The 16,177-nt window shown below is 39.5% G+C and overlaps 1 protein-coding gene across 1 annotated transcript in view; it reads left to right on the forward strand.

The window, feature by feature from the left end:
* Positions 1–14,758: 14,758 nt before the first annotated feature.
* The window catches only part of LOC146328169 (SPRY domain-containing SOCS box protein 4-like), a 51,273-nt gene continuing 49,854 nt past the window's right edge, over positions 14,759–16,177 (forward strand). Inside the window, exon 1 of the mRNA XM_084717039.1 lies at positions 14,759–15,041. The gene's annotated coding sequence lies outside the window, so the exon portion shown is untranslated. The remainder of the gene's footprint in view (positions 15,042–16,177) is intronic.

The following is a 16,177-nucleotide window of genomic DNA, read 5'->3' on the forward strand; positions in this document are numbered from 1 at the left end:
TTCTCAGTCGGCAAAATGGCCACTGTTGGTCTCCAAGGCTGTATCCCATTCTAATTGGATTTGGACTGGACTGAGAAGAGAAAAGGTCGATGTTACAACAATCTTCTGAATTTTATCCTGAGTTTGTTTTTTGTTTTTTTTCTGTGACTAAAATACATGAAAACTCAGTCGACTAAGAGTCTTCTCGCTGACTACCGGTTCAGTGGACTGTTAGGGGGCAGCCCTGTCGTGAACATTGAAACACTCACCTAAAGGTTTTCAGCATCTCTAATACTGGTCCTCACAATACAGGAAGTAACATGCATCATTGACAGCTCTTCACACTAAATACCTACAGGATTGATATCTGCTAGCTTATTACAGGTGAAGTGTACATCGACCTCCGAACCTGTGCGTGTTTGTGTTAAGCATGTGTGAAAGACGAGTTATCACTAAGGTTAGATGGAGGGTAAAAAGTCCCCAAATTAAACCAGAATAAAATGCACCATTCTAACTACTGGAATGTAAATAAACAGGAGGAATAACGTCACTAAAGACAATGAAGTAAATATCATTAACAAATTTTAACAAACTGTAATATTGATAGATATATAAAATACCTACCTAACGTGACTGTGTTGCATTTGTCTGCCCAGTAATGGCAAAATGCAAACATGTAGTGCATTTTCTTTAGAGGAGAGGAGATTTGCCTGTTAGTTGTTATAGCACTTTTCAACGTCTCTCTCTAGATTTTTATCATCTCGTTTTTTTTTTTCCCCTCAGTTGGAGAATCCAGACTAGTTTTACAGGCGAGGACAATCCTCTTGAGTTTACTCTGGAAACTTGTACAGTTTAGCCAGTGTGTGGAAGGAAGTGGGCAGGAATATGCTCTTCATAAGCGCACATTCATTAAATCTAGAACAGTCTAACAAAAAATAAAATAAACTAAATGGTAATTATTTTGTTGATTCCCTTCCCTTGTTATTGTTGAAGAAAACAAAATAACATTTCAAGCGGTTTAAAAAATGGAAACACTTTTTTGTTTGTCAGTGTCTTGTGTGCTCTTGGATGTCCGTGTCTTGGAATGGAAAGGTACTTGCTCTCTGCTTTAAATACATATGTTTTTGTTTTGGGTTTTTTTGCATTTTTATGTCACGTTTCAAACAGTACAAACCACATTTATCCTAGAAAACATTAGGGCTGGGTAGCGTTACTCAATACTTTTTAAGATATCATCTGAAATATCCCAGTGCCAAGTATTATCAAAACTTCTCCAGTAAATGGATACATGGGTTGGATTCTTTTTGTTCCTAGATCAAAGTACAGTTTTTCTCACAGCCAATCACTGCAATGTATGATTGGCCCACTGCCACAGAGGCTACAACCCATACAGTCTGTGGTTTGTTGATATTGAGAGTGGTGTATTTGACAGAATTGTGAGTTCAACATGCTCAGATGTAAAATATGGCTATAATACACATAGATGTAGAAAAACAGGTACCTCATTGGTCGCCGCTGTATGTCTCCATGATGCGCCCTGGAACAGTTAAGAGAAGAATATTCATACAGTTTGTCCAGACACACCGAGATACATACAGTGCTGAACAAATTTATTAGACCACCTGTGAAAAAAAAAAAAAAAAACATACATATTTTGGAAATCTTTCAAAAACTTGTTTAAAACTAAAAATGTTATTGTTATTTATTTGACAAATAACAAGCTGAAACAACTAAACAGTCACATAATAACCCAAAAACATAATATTTTGTATGGCCTCTGTACTTGATAACCGCTTGCATTCTGGCTGGTGTTGTTTTTATGTACTTTTCGACTGTCTCTTTTGTTATTGAGTTCCAAATAGTTTCTAGCTGTTCCCACAGACTTGCTATAGATGAAACTTTTGTGCGATCAATCTTTGAACCTACTAAATCCCAAATTTGTTCAATAGGATTCAGATTTGGACTTTGACTTGGCCAGTCCATCAGTTCCAGTACTCCAGATTCCTTTTTCTTGGTCAAATAGTCTCTGCACAGCTTTGAAGTTTGCTTGGGGTCATTATCTTGTTGGTATATGAACCCACGACCAATCAGATTCATTTTCGGTGAGCTCTCAACGTTTTACCATTTTGAACAGGAATGAGGAATTTCAAACTGAATTCACCTTTTTATGCCCAAATTTGAGCTGGCTCACTGGGCTTCTCTGAGAGGTCAGAAATTAATCAAGCATAACATTCAACCACTAAAACTAATTTTTCTGTTCAGGAATGTGAGTAAATAACTATAATTTGACATCTTAATCAAGAAATAATAATACGCTTTACTATTTTTTCTGGGTTTTTTTTTTTTTTGTAAAATAGTAAATTTGAAAATTCATGGATAACAATAATAATTATATTTTGGTTTAAAAATATCATTTCGGTTAAAGAGCTTCTACATACTGGTGTATTAACCATTACAGAAACATAACAAATGATTTTGCTAATTACCAGTGCTGTTAATTTAGAGCAGCTGTGGCATAAACCTTGCATTTGGTGGTGATCTAATAAATTTGTTAAGCACTGTATAATAACTTTACTTACCTGCAGGCCGGACTGCTGCATTATACAAACTATGTCACAAACAATACATCTTTGATGAAACTCACAAGCTGAAATTCTATATAATTTACACCTGTTGCCTATTCAGCAGAGCCTGCAAACTTTGTAGCTGTTCACGAGGATAATGTTTTGGCAGAGAGCTGACTAGATCACCCTCAGTAACTGAATTTAATTCAAACAAGTAACTAATATCATGTTCAATTTCTCAGGTTCCTAACAAACCAAATTTTGTTAAAATTGTTTCAGAATTAAGCATGTAAAGTCAGTTTTGTTGGGAAATCTGCATTTCTCAAATTGTATTGTTTATTAGGGGATGTTGACCTCTCCAATATGGCGGATGGGCAGACACGTCAAATCACGAACACGGTATCTATGTTTCTGTATCTAGTACACCGCACATCTGTGACACCAGGTAAAAATAAACACAGAAAATGTGCAAGGTTTATTTCAGGAATGCTTTGATTCACATGATAGATATTAAATGAAGTAGAAAAACAGGAATCAAATGAAGAACTATGTTGGTACCACTTGGTATCACTTTAAGGGTACTGGTATTGGTACTAGTATTCTAATTTTTAAAACGATACCCAGCCCTAGTAACCATAGAGGTACCTACAGCCTGTTGATAACAATTTTTCACCACAAACTGCAAACTGAAAACGGTATGGCTTGGCCCACAATGCTAACAACAATGCTAAATTATCATCTCACTTTAACAGCATGAGCTGTTACCGTAATCCTCCGGTGTATTTGAACTCACACTGATAACTTGTTCAAACACTTCAGTGCTTCATAGGTCAGAGTGCTGGTGTCTGGCAGTTCAGTAAGCATGCCCGACACCTGTTATTATAGGGAAGGGCAGCGCTGGGCCTAATATGCAGCTTGACTGTGCTCGCTTTCTCAGCGCCGTTGTACTTGAGATTGCAGAAACGGCTTCAGTCTGTGGCCCCTCAAACAGCCTCAGACGCTTTTCTTCACTGGAATTATTGACGTGATCCTCAATGTGAACACTTTTGAGTTTTACAGCACGCATGAAGGATGCATTAGATTAGCCTCATAGTGCAGATCTTCTCAGAGATGCATTAAAGCTCGCACAGTACCATCAACACACACTAATGATGTAGTGAGACACCCATGGGTGACCTCTGTTGCTGCTAGTAGTGATTGGATGTATCATGGTGCTGGCTACACTCATGGGTTGTAAAACAGGATGGACAGACTGTCTATGCATGTAGTGTGAGTTGATTGTATGACTATATGCATCTCTTTTACTTGTATCATATGATGCATTATTCCCTGCATCCCATGGTTATTCTTTTGCACCCACACGTTTGCATTGTGTGCCAGTTAGTGTGTGTATGTGTTTTGCGTGTGCTTGCTTAAAATGACAATCGCATGTCATTCAGTCGTGTCCTGTGTGTAAGAGACCATAGAAGTATGTATGCATTAAGAAGAATAGCTGCAAACAGTGTTGTTTTTATCTCTTTGAATAAATTGTTGCCTTCTCTTGACACCCTTTGTTTTTTTCCATGTTGTCATTGATGAGCCTGCTGTGAGTGTGGCTCTGTCTATGCATTCTCTCAAAACCTGTTTTTGTAAAAGAAAATGCCAATAAAATGGAAAGAGTGCAAGTACATTTGAGTGTCAGGAAATCTTACTTAGAGCTCAAGTCTGCTTGTGTTTGCTATACAGTTTTTCTCAGTTACTGGTATGATCCCCAAAGGAAAATTCTCAAATTCAGAGCTTATTTTGTCACATTCTATGCATTTCTTGTCACTTTCACACAGAATTCAAATGTATAAGTACAGATATCTCAAATTGACCCAGTGCTGCACTGAGTTAGTGTGGGTGAGTTGCACTGCTTTTCATTTCAACTGTATTATTCTCAGATATGGTTATCAACATGCTCATTGCTTACATCTTTATAAGTCAACTGTCAACATTTCAAACAGTTTACAGATGCAATTCTACAGCTTATGAATTCTCACATACATTTGCAACACAAGGAATCCTACATGCTGTGCACTTACTTTCGCATGGAGCAAGCAGACATCAAAGACAAAAGTCTGGTCACCCAGAGGGAAATGTGCAAAGTATTTACTGTTTGTGATGTGTTTAGACAAAGGGAGGGCAGACTTTTACAAGCCAGATGTGAGAACCTCACTGCAGAGACATGAAGCAGCGGGATGCACCATGCCAAAAGAACATTTTTTTTTTTTACCCAGGAGAACAAAGTCATGACCCGCCCTGATCTGCTACTGATAAGTTAAACCTGATATTCTGACCGGAATCCTAACCAGTCACTCCACATGCCTAAACCTACCCAACCCAACCAACCATGGCAGCGAGCACTAGCCTGTCTGTTGTCGTATGTGAAAAGGCCATAGTTCAGTGCCTAATAAATGACTTTACTGCTAAAACTGACACACAAAGGAGATGTCACTAACAATTTTTTACAAAAAACAAAAAAGTTTGAGAGAAATAAACCTTTTGTGTACATGGAAGTCTTATTAAGTTTTACTTCAAATCATGAAAAAAGTGAACAGATACAAAAGTGTGGCATTTGTAGTTTTGTATGTATTTATTAATTGATCATTTAAATGATTGAATCTGAAAACTTTTCATGAACTCCCTGGCAGAATGCCACAGACCCCTATTTGAGAACCACTTGTGTAGACTGATGTGACGATTGCTTGTAACATCTCTACCCGTGTCTCAGAAAATGTACATGGGCAATTGAGAAAACCTCGCAGCTGAATAATGCATTTGATGTAAGTTTATTTCCAACCAGCAGGTGGTGGTGTAGACCTGCTTTGCTCCTGTTCATGACTTCTTCTAGCACCCATCACATCAATGGAGCAGATAGTGAAAGATGACAGCCTGCTGCTGCCTCATTCCTCGATCCAAAAGATGTGAGAGTGCAGAAGAAAACCCACCACCACGTTTAACTGTATACTGCACCTCAGACATGAATGAAGCAGAAGGCTACATGTACAGTTTGACAACTAAAGCATAAACTGACTGAAGAAGAAAGAATGAATGATGGAAAGATGGCAAATGAGCGATTGCAGAGCCTTGGCTGAAAAGCACACCTACCTAATTCACAGCTCACTCCTTGGCCTGAACAGCGGCATCACATCATCTCAGATCCAGCAGGACCAGTCTGAGTCAGACACCACACGTATTTATTTTGTGTCAGACTAAAAGGGCGGAGTGTGTGTGTGTGTGCGTGTTCCCAAAACACGCTCCACAATCTGCCAGCAACACCAGCGCCGCTGGAATAATACAAAATGCCTGGGGTGTGTTTGGTTGTGCCTCACTTTTAAATTGAGCGTTGGGGACACACTGTGAGATGACAGAGGAGAACCTGACGGGGCCAGCTGAGTGCACCTTGTTTACCTCTGAACTGGAGTGGAAGGGAAAGGAGGACAGAAAAATGCTGTTTTTCATTTCCACCATCTCTGACAGGCTTTTGGCTCCGTGTTGTGGTGTTTTCTGTTGTCTGGCTCAATCCTGAAAAAAAGGGAATCTGGGCACTAATCTGTGTTTGGGTTATGTGTAAAGATTAAAGTTGTTGTTTTTTTTTCAGTCTTCACATATATGTCAAGCTTTTCATCTTCTTGCCTTGCCCTCTGTTGTGTAGCCTATTGCTTTGGCTCACACTTTCCAATTTCCACTTCCACTGAAGTGATTTCTCCTTTCCGAGGTCCTGCAGAAGGAGGCAGCATGCATCTGCCCTTATAGAGACACTCCAACTACGCCAAATAGTTGGAATGACAGTTTTCATGGGGACTTAGAAAAGACAGATTAAAACTAAAATTACTGCTTTGCGTTTGTTGTCCTCTACAAACCAGTCAAGCTGCAGTTTGTGTTCATGCCTTTCCAGATTCATATAATGTGTAGTGAAAATTTTGAAGGAATTTAATAAGTGTATCTTTATCTCTATATTCACATGTATGATTCCAGTGAATAATTTCCAGTGAGAAACATGCTGTCATCACTTGAAGATTATTTTTCTGGAAAAGTACAGAGGACTGACAGAGAGCTAAACATTATGACATCGCAGTGAAGTTGACCTTTGACTTTTTTGACATAAAATGTATTCACGTCACCATTTTATCCTCTTAGATACTTGTGTGAAATATTAATCAGAATTAGTGTATGAATTATTGAGTTATGGCCAAAAACATGTTTTGTGAGGTCAGAGTGACCCAAACCTCTGACCACCAAAATTTAATCAGTTCATCCTTTATTCCAAGTGGAGGCTTGTATCCGGTTTGAAGATATTCTGTCCAGGTGTTTCTGAGATAACACATTCACAAAAATGAGAAAACTGGAAATACCTACATCTTTCAAATGGTTCATAACACAGGCTTTGTGTCAGACATTCAAAGTCTCAAGCCAAATTTGAGGGTTATGTTTCATAATGTAAACGCAGTGAAATAGAAAATACATCTAATCCTGTTTTAAGCCTCATTTTGAAGCGAAGTAGGTCATTTTTGCTCTGTGCTCCAAAAACAGTTGAACCAACTTCCCCCTTTCCTGCCTCCTGTAACTACATTATGCTATGTGCTTGTCTCCTTTATGTTAAAAAGAAAACCAAATCACAAGCCAGATCCATTATTAACTAGTTAGGTAGCTAGCTACCTGAGGTTCTGTTTGTTACCGAGCTTGCTGAACTGTTTTGGAGTGCTGCAGGGAGGACATATTTTTGACAGGCCTACCTGGGAGCATCACTTTGGTTCCCTCTACAAAAAGCCAGTGGGATATTCCACTGTAATTTGGAGAAGTAAGATCTGTGGAAAACAAGTTCATGATGGGTTCAGCAGGATAATCTTCAGAGACGAACACCACTTTTATGATTTTTGAAGCATAAATGTATTCACCGAAAGTAAAAACCTAACCTTTTAAATAAACTAGACCGTGTGACACCACATCACCACCGTTTAGTGATTAGTGTTCAGCTTGACGATGTTCAATGTCCCCGACATCTGTAGTCTCATTTAGCAACTGTCTTTTTAAAAGTACATAAAAGCTTAAAAATTTGAGCGTGGGGTACTGATGTATTTTACGTTGTAGAACAAAACATAAATATCTCTATCTCTTAAGCTTATGTTAACGACAGACCTTATTTCAACCAATGACTTTGAGATGAGGGAAGTGGAAGTGCTCATATGCTCTGTATCTGCTAAACCAGAGGTTTTCAAAGTCTGCGACAGTGGGCCTCCCCTCAGACAAAGCTTGGAAAACTTTGCTTGAAACTGTTCGGAGAAGAAACTTACAGAAGTTATACAGCAATATCTAAAGTCTGCTAATTTAGTTAACATTAGCCATCATAAGCTCATGTCTGTAGCAGACCAGGTAAGGCTTCAACAATAGCACATGGGAGAAATTAGCCTTTGGGACTTTGGCAGAAATCTTGCTATTTTAACCCAAACATGTTTTTTCTTCCATGAAATCTATCCAAGAAGGGCTTTTTGGCAACTCCTCCCAACAGTGTGGCAACAACAGCACTGAGCATATTGGACTGAGAAACTGTGTGATCTATTGCTTATGAATTTGACTTTTCACGTGAAAGAGGAAGAATGTGTTGTTTCTTCTTTTGATGGTTACATAGTCTTGCTTTAAAAAGCTCCCATCAGAGCCACAGAGGACATATTTTATGCTTTATGAAAATTGTTCTTTGTCCATTATGTATCATTCATTTCTTATAATGGAATCTTTCAATTCTGTTCTGTCTTGGGAACAATTAGAACCACAAACTCAACCAAAGAATCTCTTGACAGTGAATCCATTTTCTGTAAGAAATCTCTGTCCTTCCACATATGTCCACATTGTCTCCTATACTGTCTCATTCTAACCCGAACCAGTAACTGGTGGCTCCCAGTGGTGTCTAGAGTCCTCCAGGTGAGAAACAGGCTGGCTGAACACATGAACTTCATCCTGAGCCAGAGCAGGCTGTGCAGCACACGGCTGTCTGTCTGCTGCAGCCACAGCTGAGGGTGAAACATTTGGTAGCTTGGATTCATGAGCAGAGGTTCCAGACTCAGACAAACAATCCTCACTGTTCTTGCTTCATGTCGTCTGCCACGTCCCACACTGCTGTAGTGGACAACAGCTACAACACATGGCAGACATGCACAAGTCATCATGCACACCACATTGCGTGTATGCATTCAAAAGAGAATGCATTCGATCTGCCTCCCTGACTCTGGTTCTGTTTCTCTTCCAAGGGCTTATTTAACATGTTGTTCTGTGATCATATGGAGTCCCATATATGAACAGAGGGATATTGTAAAGTCACCCAAATATATACTTTTTTGTCTCAGTTGTGGTTGTTGTTTTTTCTTTTTTGATGGTCCAGGACCAAAGGCCTAAATTTCTCTTGTTCTCCATTACAAGTAGGAGTCCAGTGAGAGTCTCCTGCCACGTCAGAAGCTCTATGAAGATGTTCCCATGCTGCATTATGCCATAATTATGAGCAACCGAGTGAGAAAAACCATTCACGTCAGCCTGAGAGTTGTAGTTACACTTCCAAGTTGGAGATATCAGGGATTTCTGACAGATTTGATATTTCCTACTCTGAAAAGAACAACAACATCAAGTGCCAAAAGACTGCTGGCAACATTGCTGGAACACCAGCTTTACTGGCAGTTAAATAAAATCCAATAATGACATCATTACGATCGATTCAGCCAATTTAAAAAGGAGATAGATACTATTTGTTTGTATCTGCCTCCCCTTGTTAATGAACCACCACAAATATGTAACACAACAAAACAAAAAAACGCAGGTTATTTATCTGGTGTGACTACATCATGGTTAGGTGCTCGATAATTTAATTTAACTATTTTTAGGGCCTTTTTCCTTTAATGTTGGCAAGAGGGGAAAGAGAAGGGGGTGACAAGCAGCTGGAATCAAACTCAGGCCACCATAGTAACGGCTCAGTATTGGCACAAGGGCTGCACGCTCTACCAGGTGAACTACCAGGGTGGGGACAGGAGGGGAAATCGCCCCATTTAAAAAAAAAAACCCAAAACCTGTGCACATGAGTTGTCCAATGTCCAGAACGATGTAATAAGGGGTGCCCTTCCAGTGGACATAATATGATAAATTGCTACTCTAAGGTCCAGTGGATAAATGAGATTAAAATGTGGAGCGCCCTCTAGAGTGCCCCTCCAGTGGACGAAACATGATACAGTGCCATTTAGGAGGGCTTCCCAATGAAGAAAATGTGGAAAAGTGCCCTTCCAGTTGAGAAAACAGGTGAAGTGCATCACAACTTTCAGCACGGACGGTGCCCCACCACATATAGCTGGTGTCTTTTTTGAAAAATTTCTGCCCCTGCCCCTCAGACAGCCTGAGTCTGCCACTGATCATCCTGAACATAAACGTCAGTACCAAATTTCATGACGTGACAGTTTTAAAGCTGCAGTAGGTGAAACCTGTGCAAACCTATGCAAAACTTTCCACCGCTGCATCATATCAATCTACTGAGCCGCCAAAGTTCACATGGCAGTAGAAAGAAATCTCAGAGCCCCCTCTCCACAGCATGAGCCCTCCCAAGATTCACTGCAAATCACTACCATCTTGTTCAAAATGAATACAGTACAAAGACAAGATATTTAATGTTCAAAATGATTAACTTTATTGTTTTTGCAAATATACACTCATTCTGAATTTGATGCTTGCAACCTGTTCCAAACTCTGTAGATGTTTCGGAATTGAGAACACTGTTGATGTCTTTCTCATTCTTGATATACAACTTCAGGAGCTCAGCAGTACTGGGCGTCTGTGTCGTATTTTGTGTTTCATAAAGAACCACATATTTTTAATGGGAGAGAGGTCTGGACTGCAGGCAGGCCAGTCTAGTGCCCAAATTTTACTACAAAGCCATACTGTTGTAACACATGCAGTATGCGTCTTAGCATTTCTTGCTGAAATAAACAGGAACTGAAAAAGATGCTGTCTGGATGGCAGCATATGTTGCTCCAGATGTGCCTTTCAGCATTAATGGAGCCTTCACAGATGTGACAGCTAACTATGCCGTTGACACATATCATCACATATCATTTGTTCAGCAAACTTTCTCAGTCTTTTGTTGCCACCGTTTCAACTTTTTTGAAACATGCTGCAGGCAGCACACGCAAAAAGAGTGTAAATTAACAAAAGTTTATCAGTTTGAACATTAAATATCTTGTCTTTGTAAGCTGAAAATGATTACAAATGCAAGGACACCCGTGTGGCTCAGCTGGTAGGTTGGTAAGTTTTCAGTCCTCTGCAGTGGCCGCCAGTTTGACTCTTGCCTGTGGCCCTTCGTTGCATGTCCCATCCCTCTCTTCCCCATTCTGTCTCTTCGTCAGCTGTCCCTATCTAAAGAAGACAGAAGCCCAAAAAATCCTTTTAAAAAAAGTGTTTTTATTTCCGTTTACACAACCAGACAATTTTTTGGGGATTGGGGTTGTACTATAAGAAGAAAATTTGGCCATTCATTTCCTACAGTTAGACAAAAACAGTACTGGTGGAAACATTTGTAGGTCAGTCTGGTGACTTTGGACTAAAATTTGACTTCAATTGCATTCACAAAACACATGAGCACTCTTAACTTTGGCTTTGTTTGAATCCCCACCCACTGTGGTCGGCTGTGAGAAGCACACTAGCTAGGGTGAAGTCAGGGACATCTCTCTGTGGCACACACACACACACACACACACACACACACACACACAAATAAATCACCTACATATGGGAGGCAAAGTGAAGGGAAGTTCAGCCAAGTTGAGACAAAGTACTCCTCTATGTTTTCAACAAGCAGAATTGCTCATGGTGATTCAGTGACATTGTTTGACTGTCAGTACACCACCCAGTTATGACCAGCTCCACAATTGGTCCGTAGGACAGAGAGCCCCACAGGATGAAGATGTGACACGTGAGGATTGGATAAGAACAGACAGCCAGAGAAATAGAGGGAGAAAGAGAAGGGGGGAGAAAGGAAGGGTAGATGCATGGAGAAGTGAGGCAGACAGCATAATGAAAGGCAGAGAGGGAATCTGATGCAAAGTGTTTGTCAGAGGACTTGGGGAGGATTCGGTGCGGCCTGGTGAGAACTGTCATGACCACATGACTCTGAAGTCAGTGCTGAAAAGCAAGCAGACAGGCAGACGCGCATCGCAACTTGCAGTCTCACAATGTAATTCACAAACAATAGATATGCACATAGCTCGCTCTTACACAACACCAAATCCACTGCATGCATGCACACACACACACAGCATGGGAGCTCTGAGTCATGTTCTGCTGAAACCGTCTCTGTTTCTCCAAGATCAACTTTCTGACTTTATGAATAACAGACATTTTACTGTCTGTCATGGCAGCTAGTTAGATAAATAGATAGACAGACAGCTAGATAGATAGAGAGAGAGAGACAGAGAGACAGAGTGAGAGAGAGAGATTTTTTCAAAGTGGTTAAAAGATACAGCTGTAGGACTTTATAAGCAACATGTAGCAACATGAAGTCACATCTTAATTTACCTAATATTAGCAAAACACTAGCTAACTAACAAGCTAATGATTTATGTTGATATAGTAAGCTACTTAGCTAGAGTTTTCCTAACAGTTATTAAAAGTAATTAGCTAGGTAATGATTGGTGTAGATTAGCTAGCTAGATAGCTAGCATTCACTACAAAGCAAAACACTAGCTAGCAAGCTGCTTAATGATTGATTAGGTTAGAATATTAGTAAGCAAGTATTTTGCTAATGTTAAATATCAGAAAATGTAACTATATAGCTTTTATAGCCCCCCAGCATCATCTTTTAACCATCTAAAGAATTTAATTTTCTTCTCCACATAGACGAGGGTAGGGCAGAACATATTTAAGTACAGGAAACAGGAAAGGATATAGATGATTGAGGTTCCAAACGTTTCAGGACATAGGAAGGGTCAATTCTTCAATACTCTCATATCTATAGCTGGAGCCACAAGACTATTATGTTAGCTCAGGATTAGATAAGATTACTTTATTAGTGCCACAACGGGGAACTTTACAGATGACTAGAAACAGAGGAAAGCAAGTTAATTGTTCACAGACAACAAAATCTGTCTACCAGCACCCTTACAGGTCATCAATTAACATGCCATGTTTGTTTTATTCACACAAAAGTGTTGCTGTTCTATGGGGGATATGTTGGACTTTTTTCTAACACATAAAACCTAACCAAAGTATAACTCCTTATATACTATATTTTATACTTGAATTTTGTATGGATACAACAAATAATATATGATGTGTTAACAGGTGCTGGAAGGCAGAGCAAGGCTCGCTGTTTACCACTGATTCCAATCTTGACGCTAAGCTAAGCTAACCGTCTCCTGGCTCCAGCTTAACATTTGATGGATGGGCATGACAGCAATATTGATCTACTCATTTAACTTTGGGCAAGAACATGAATAAGCATATTTATCAAAGTATTCCCTTAATGACTCACTGCAGAGAAGTGAAGAAAATCAGCTATGTTGCACACTGACAGGCAAGTGGTCTCTGCCATATTAAACCCATCAACTTCAATTCTCTGGTTCTTTTGGAATTGATATGAGGCCAGCTGCTCAGGGAGCCAATGGTCTAGTTTCCACAATGAGCCTAATTTCATCCATGCCTTTATTATTGACTTTGCCTGCTTGCTCATGTTTAAAGCTGCTGTCAATACTGTTGTAGGTGAGAATCAAATAGATGTTTCTCATAATTGGACTGGGAAAAAGGCAAGGGAATTAATATTGAAAATCTTAAAATACAAGATCAGCAGATTACCACTATATGGTATGAAAGCCTATTTGTATGGAGGTTCATATCCACCAAGGTGATGAAACAAAAATCCTCTAAGTGATTATAATGATAAACTTTCTTGAAAAAAATGGTTTGTATCTCAAAATAATGAGTATATGTCTTAAAATAATGATTTACTATCTCAAAATAATGACTTAATATTTTAAAATAACTACTTAGCATTTTACCCATGAAAAACTCTCAAAATAATGAGTTAGTATCATTATTTTGAGTTTCTCTTTATTTTGAGAATCATTATTTTTGCAATATTAACTAATTTCCTCGAGATATGAACTTATAATGACTTACTGGATCTTTTTTCCAGACTGGTGGACATGGGCTTCCATACTCTTCAGTTTGAAAGGACTTGGTGTACAGCACAACAGTTATACTTTGGGTACACTGTGAGCCTCACTTGAGTGCAAACAATCTCTAGTATTGTTCTCATAGTTGTGAGCTGGCCAAGATGTTTTTGTGGTAGCCCAAGTGATATGAGACAAATAAGCTTAGTTACTCTGGGTTTGATCCACAGACCCAACAGCTCTCACTGAGAATTATAGCCTTCTCTTCCATTGGACATGAATTATATTTTAAATTCAAGATTAAAATAAAGTGTGCACATTGAAAGACCAGTGTGTAAGATTTAGTTTTTAATGGTTTATCTGTTCTCGACTACTGTAGAACTGCAGTGCAGCATGGTGATCTATGTGGAAGACAGATGTGTATATACAATTTCTGACATATTCTGCCAATGAATCCCCGTAAATCTTACACATTGGCCCACAAGGGCATGAGAAAGTAAAAGTGGGCTGCAGGTAAAGATTTCATTACCATATCTCCAATATGATTTTTGTTCTACTCAAATAAAAAATAGAATAAGTGCGTCTAAGTAGACTTGAGAAGCAATGCATTTGTTATCCAATGTTTTCATGCGCAAGTAAATTACCAAAGCTGTAGACAGACCGTGATTATGTTCAGAGTAGAACTATGTAAGGCATGAAGTGGCCTCCACCCTGCGTCAAGTTTCTGAAAAGAAAAAAATTAGCAGGAAGTTTATTGGTGATACATACAAAATAAAAGCATGATACTGTCCACGTTTGGGGAAAAATTCCTCTCAACATGGTAAAACACAAAAACATGTTTATGGCAGCGCTAAATAAGATGTGGAGCAGCGGCATACCTGCGTTTTAGATACAAAACGCGGAAGGCAAAAGTCTCTTTTTTTTGTAAAAGCACCTATTTGTGGACATTGTGGTGGGAAAACGTGTTGCTGTTGTGGCCAGCTTTACTCCAGTCACCTTTTCTTGATCCCGACCCTCCAGCCAATCAGCGGCTGTCAGGGACACATGAACGGTGATAATATCCACGGAACAGGCTGCAGGCTGGAGGAACAAAGAAAGCCGCCCGTTGCGTGTAAAACGTCCTTTCACTTCGTCATCGCGGACAAATATCCACTTCGGAGAAGCAGCGTTTGCTTTACTTTCAACACTTCCCTGCAACTGTCCAGCGTCTCACCGCGTCTCTAAAGTGCGACCGGTTGGTTTTTGCTGAGGAAAGAGGAAACTTGGCGTCGTAAGAGCTTTGTCGGGTCGTCTTTCTCGAAACCCTCTCGCTTTGGATACGCTGGTTGGAAGGTAACGCACGGTAAGTTTAATTGTTCTCTTCCACAAGATCGCAGATCTAATATAGTGCTGAAAAGAACCGTGAGATCCTATTGAATGTGTTGTGTTCTCGCTTTTCATTACGACAGAGAAAACTCCTGCCTCAAACTTTCTTCTTGTGTTTTTACTGTGGCAACGAAAGCGCCGAAACATTCCCTTTGCACCCTGCTGGAAGAACAGAGCTCTCCCCAAACTCTATTCAATATTGTGTTAATTTAGTGCTTCACCGCTGCTTGACAAAGAAGCAAACCAAGAGGAACTAAACCTAAGACATTTTCTGGCTATTTACTAGGAGCACAAAACGTCGGCATCATACAAAACTATTAAAATAGGCAGTGAGTTCTCCCCATATGTCAGAGGGATTCCATTTCATTTGAATTTAATCGACAATAAAATATTCTGAATATGAATTTGTCGCTTTATATACTTAACTTACTTAACTACGCACTAAACCAACAAATAGGAGCGGTGTTGCAGCAAGAGGTATGAGTAAATTAAAAACACATAAGGATCCAGATTGCTTGTTTGGAAATCGCTCGTGCACCGAAACTTCAAGAAGACACAAGATACACATTAATCGTATCCGGTACATTTATAGCACAACTTGTATGACACTGTCAACTATTAATTAACCATCGGAATTTAAATCAATATTTTGGCTCGCTGTTTTTCTTAATGCGAGAGAGGTGATCACATGAGGCATGCTTTGAGTTGTAAACACAGCCAGACCAATATATCGGTCGGTCAATATCGACCTGATATCGACCCATCACAGCCATATCAGAAGATCTATCAGTGTATAGGTTGTCCAGTATGAACACTTTTTAAACAGAAGTTAATGGATTTTTTTTCTTAAAGGAGCGCCTTTTTTATGTTTCACTGGTGCGCAAAATCAAATGACAGTTTCCCTAATGCCTAAAAGCAATAGACGGTGAACTATTCGACTCCATTCAGTGCCAGTTTGATTTGAAGTTTGCCTGCTATTCAAAGGCTAAGTGCTTTGCCTGTAACCACACCATCTGCTTTGCCCTCCTGGGCAATAGGCAGGCTACTGTCCAGATCAAGTGTTATGAGAGATTCGTGTGGGTGGACCACAGCAGATGGTGAGATGGAGAACAT

Source organism: Lutjanus erythropterus, chromosome 4, assembly GCF_056507025.1.
Source record: "Lutjanus erythropterus isolate fLutEry1 chromosome 4, fLutEry1.hap2, whole genome shotgun sequence".
Lineage (NCBI taxonomy): Eukaryota > Metazoa > Chordata > Actinopteri > Lutjaniformes > Lutjanidae > Lutjanus > Lutjanus erythropterus.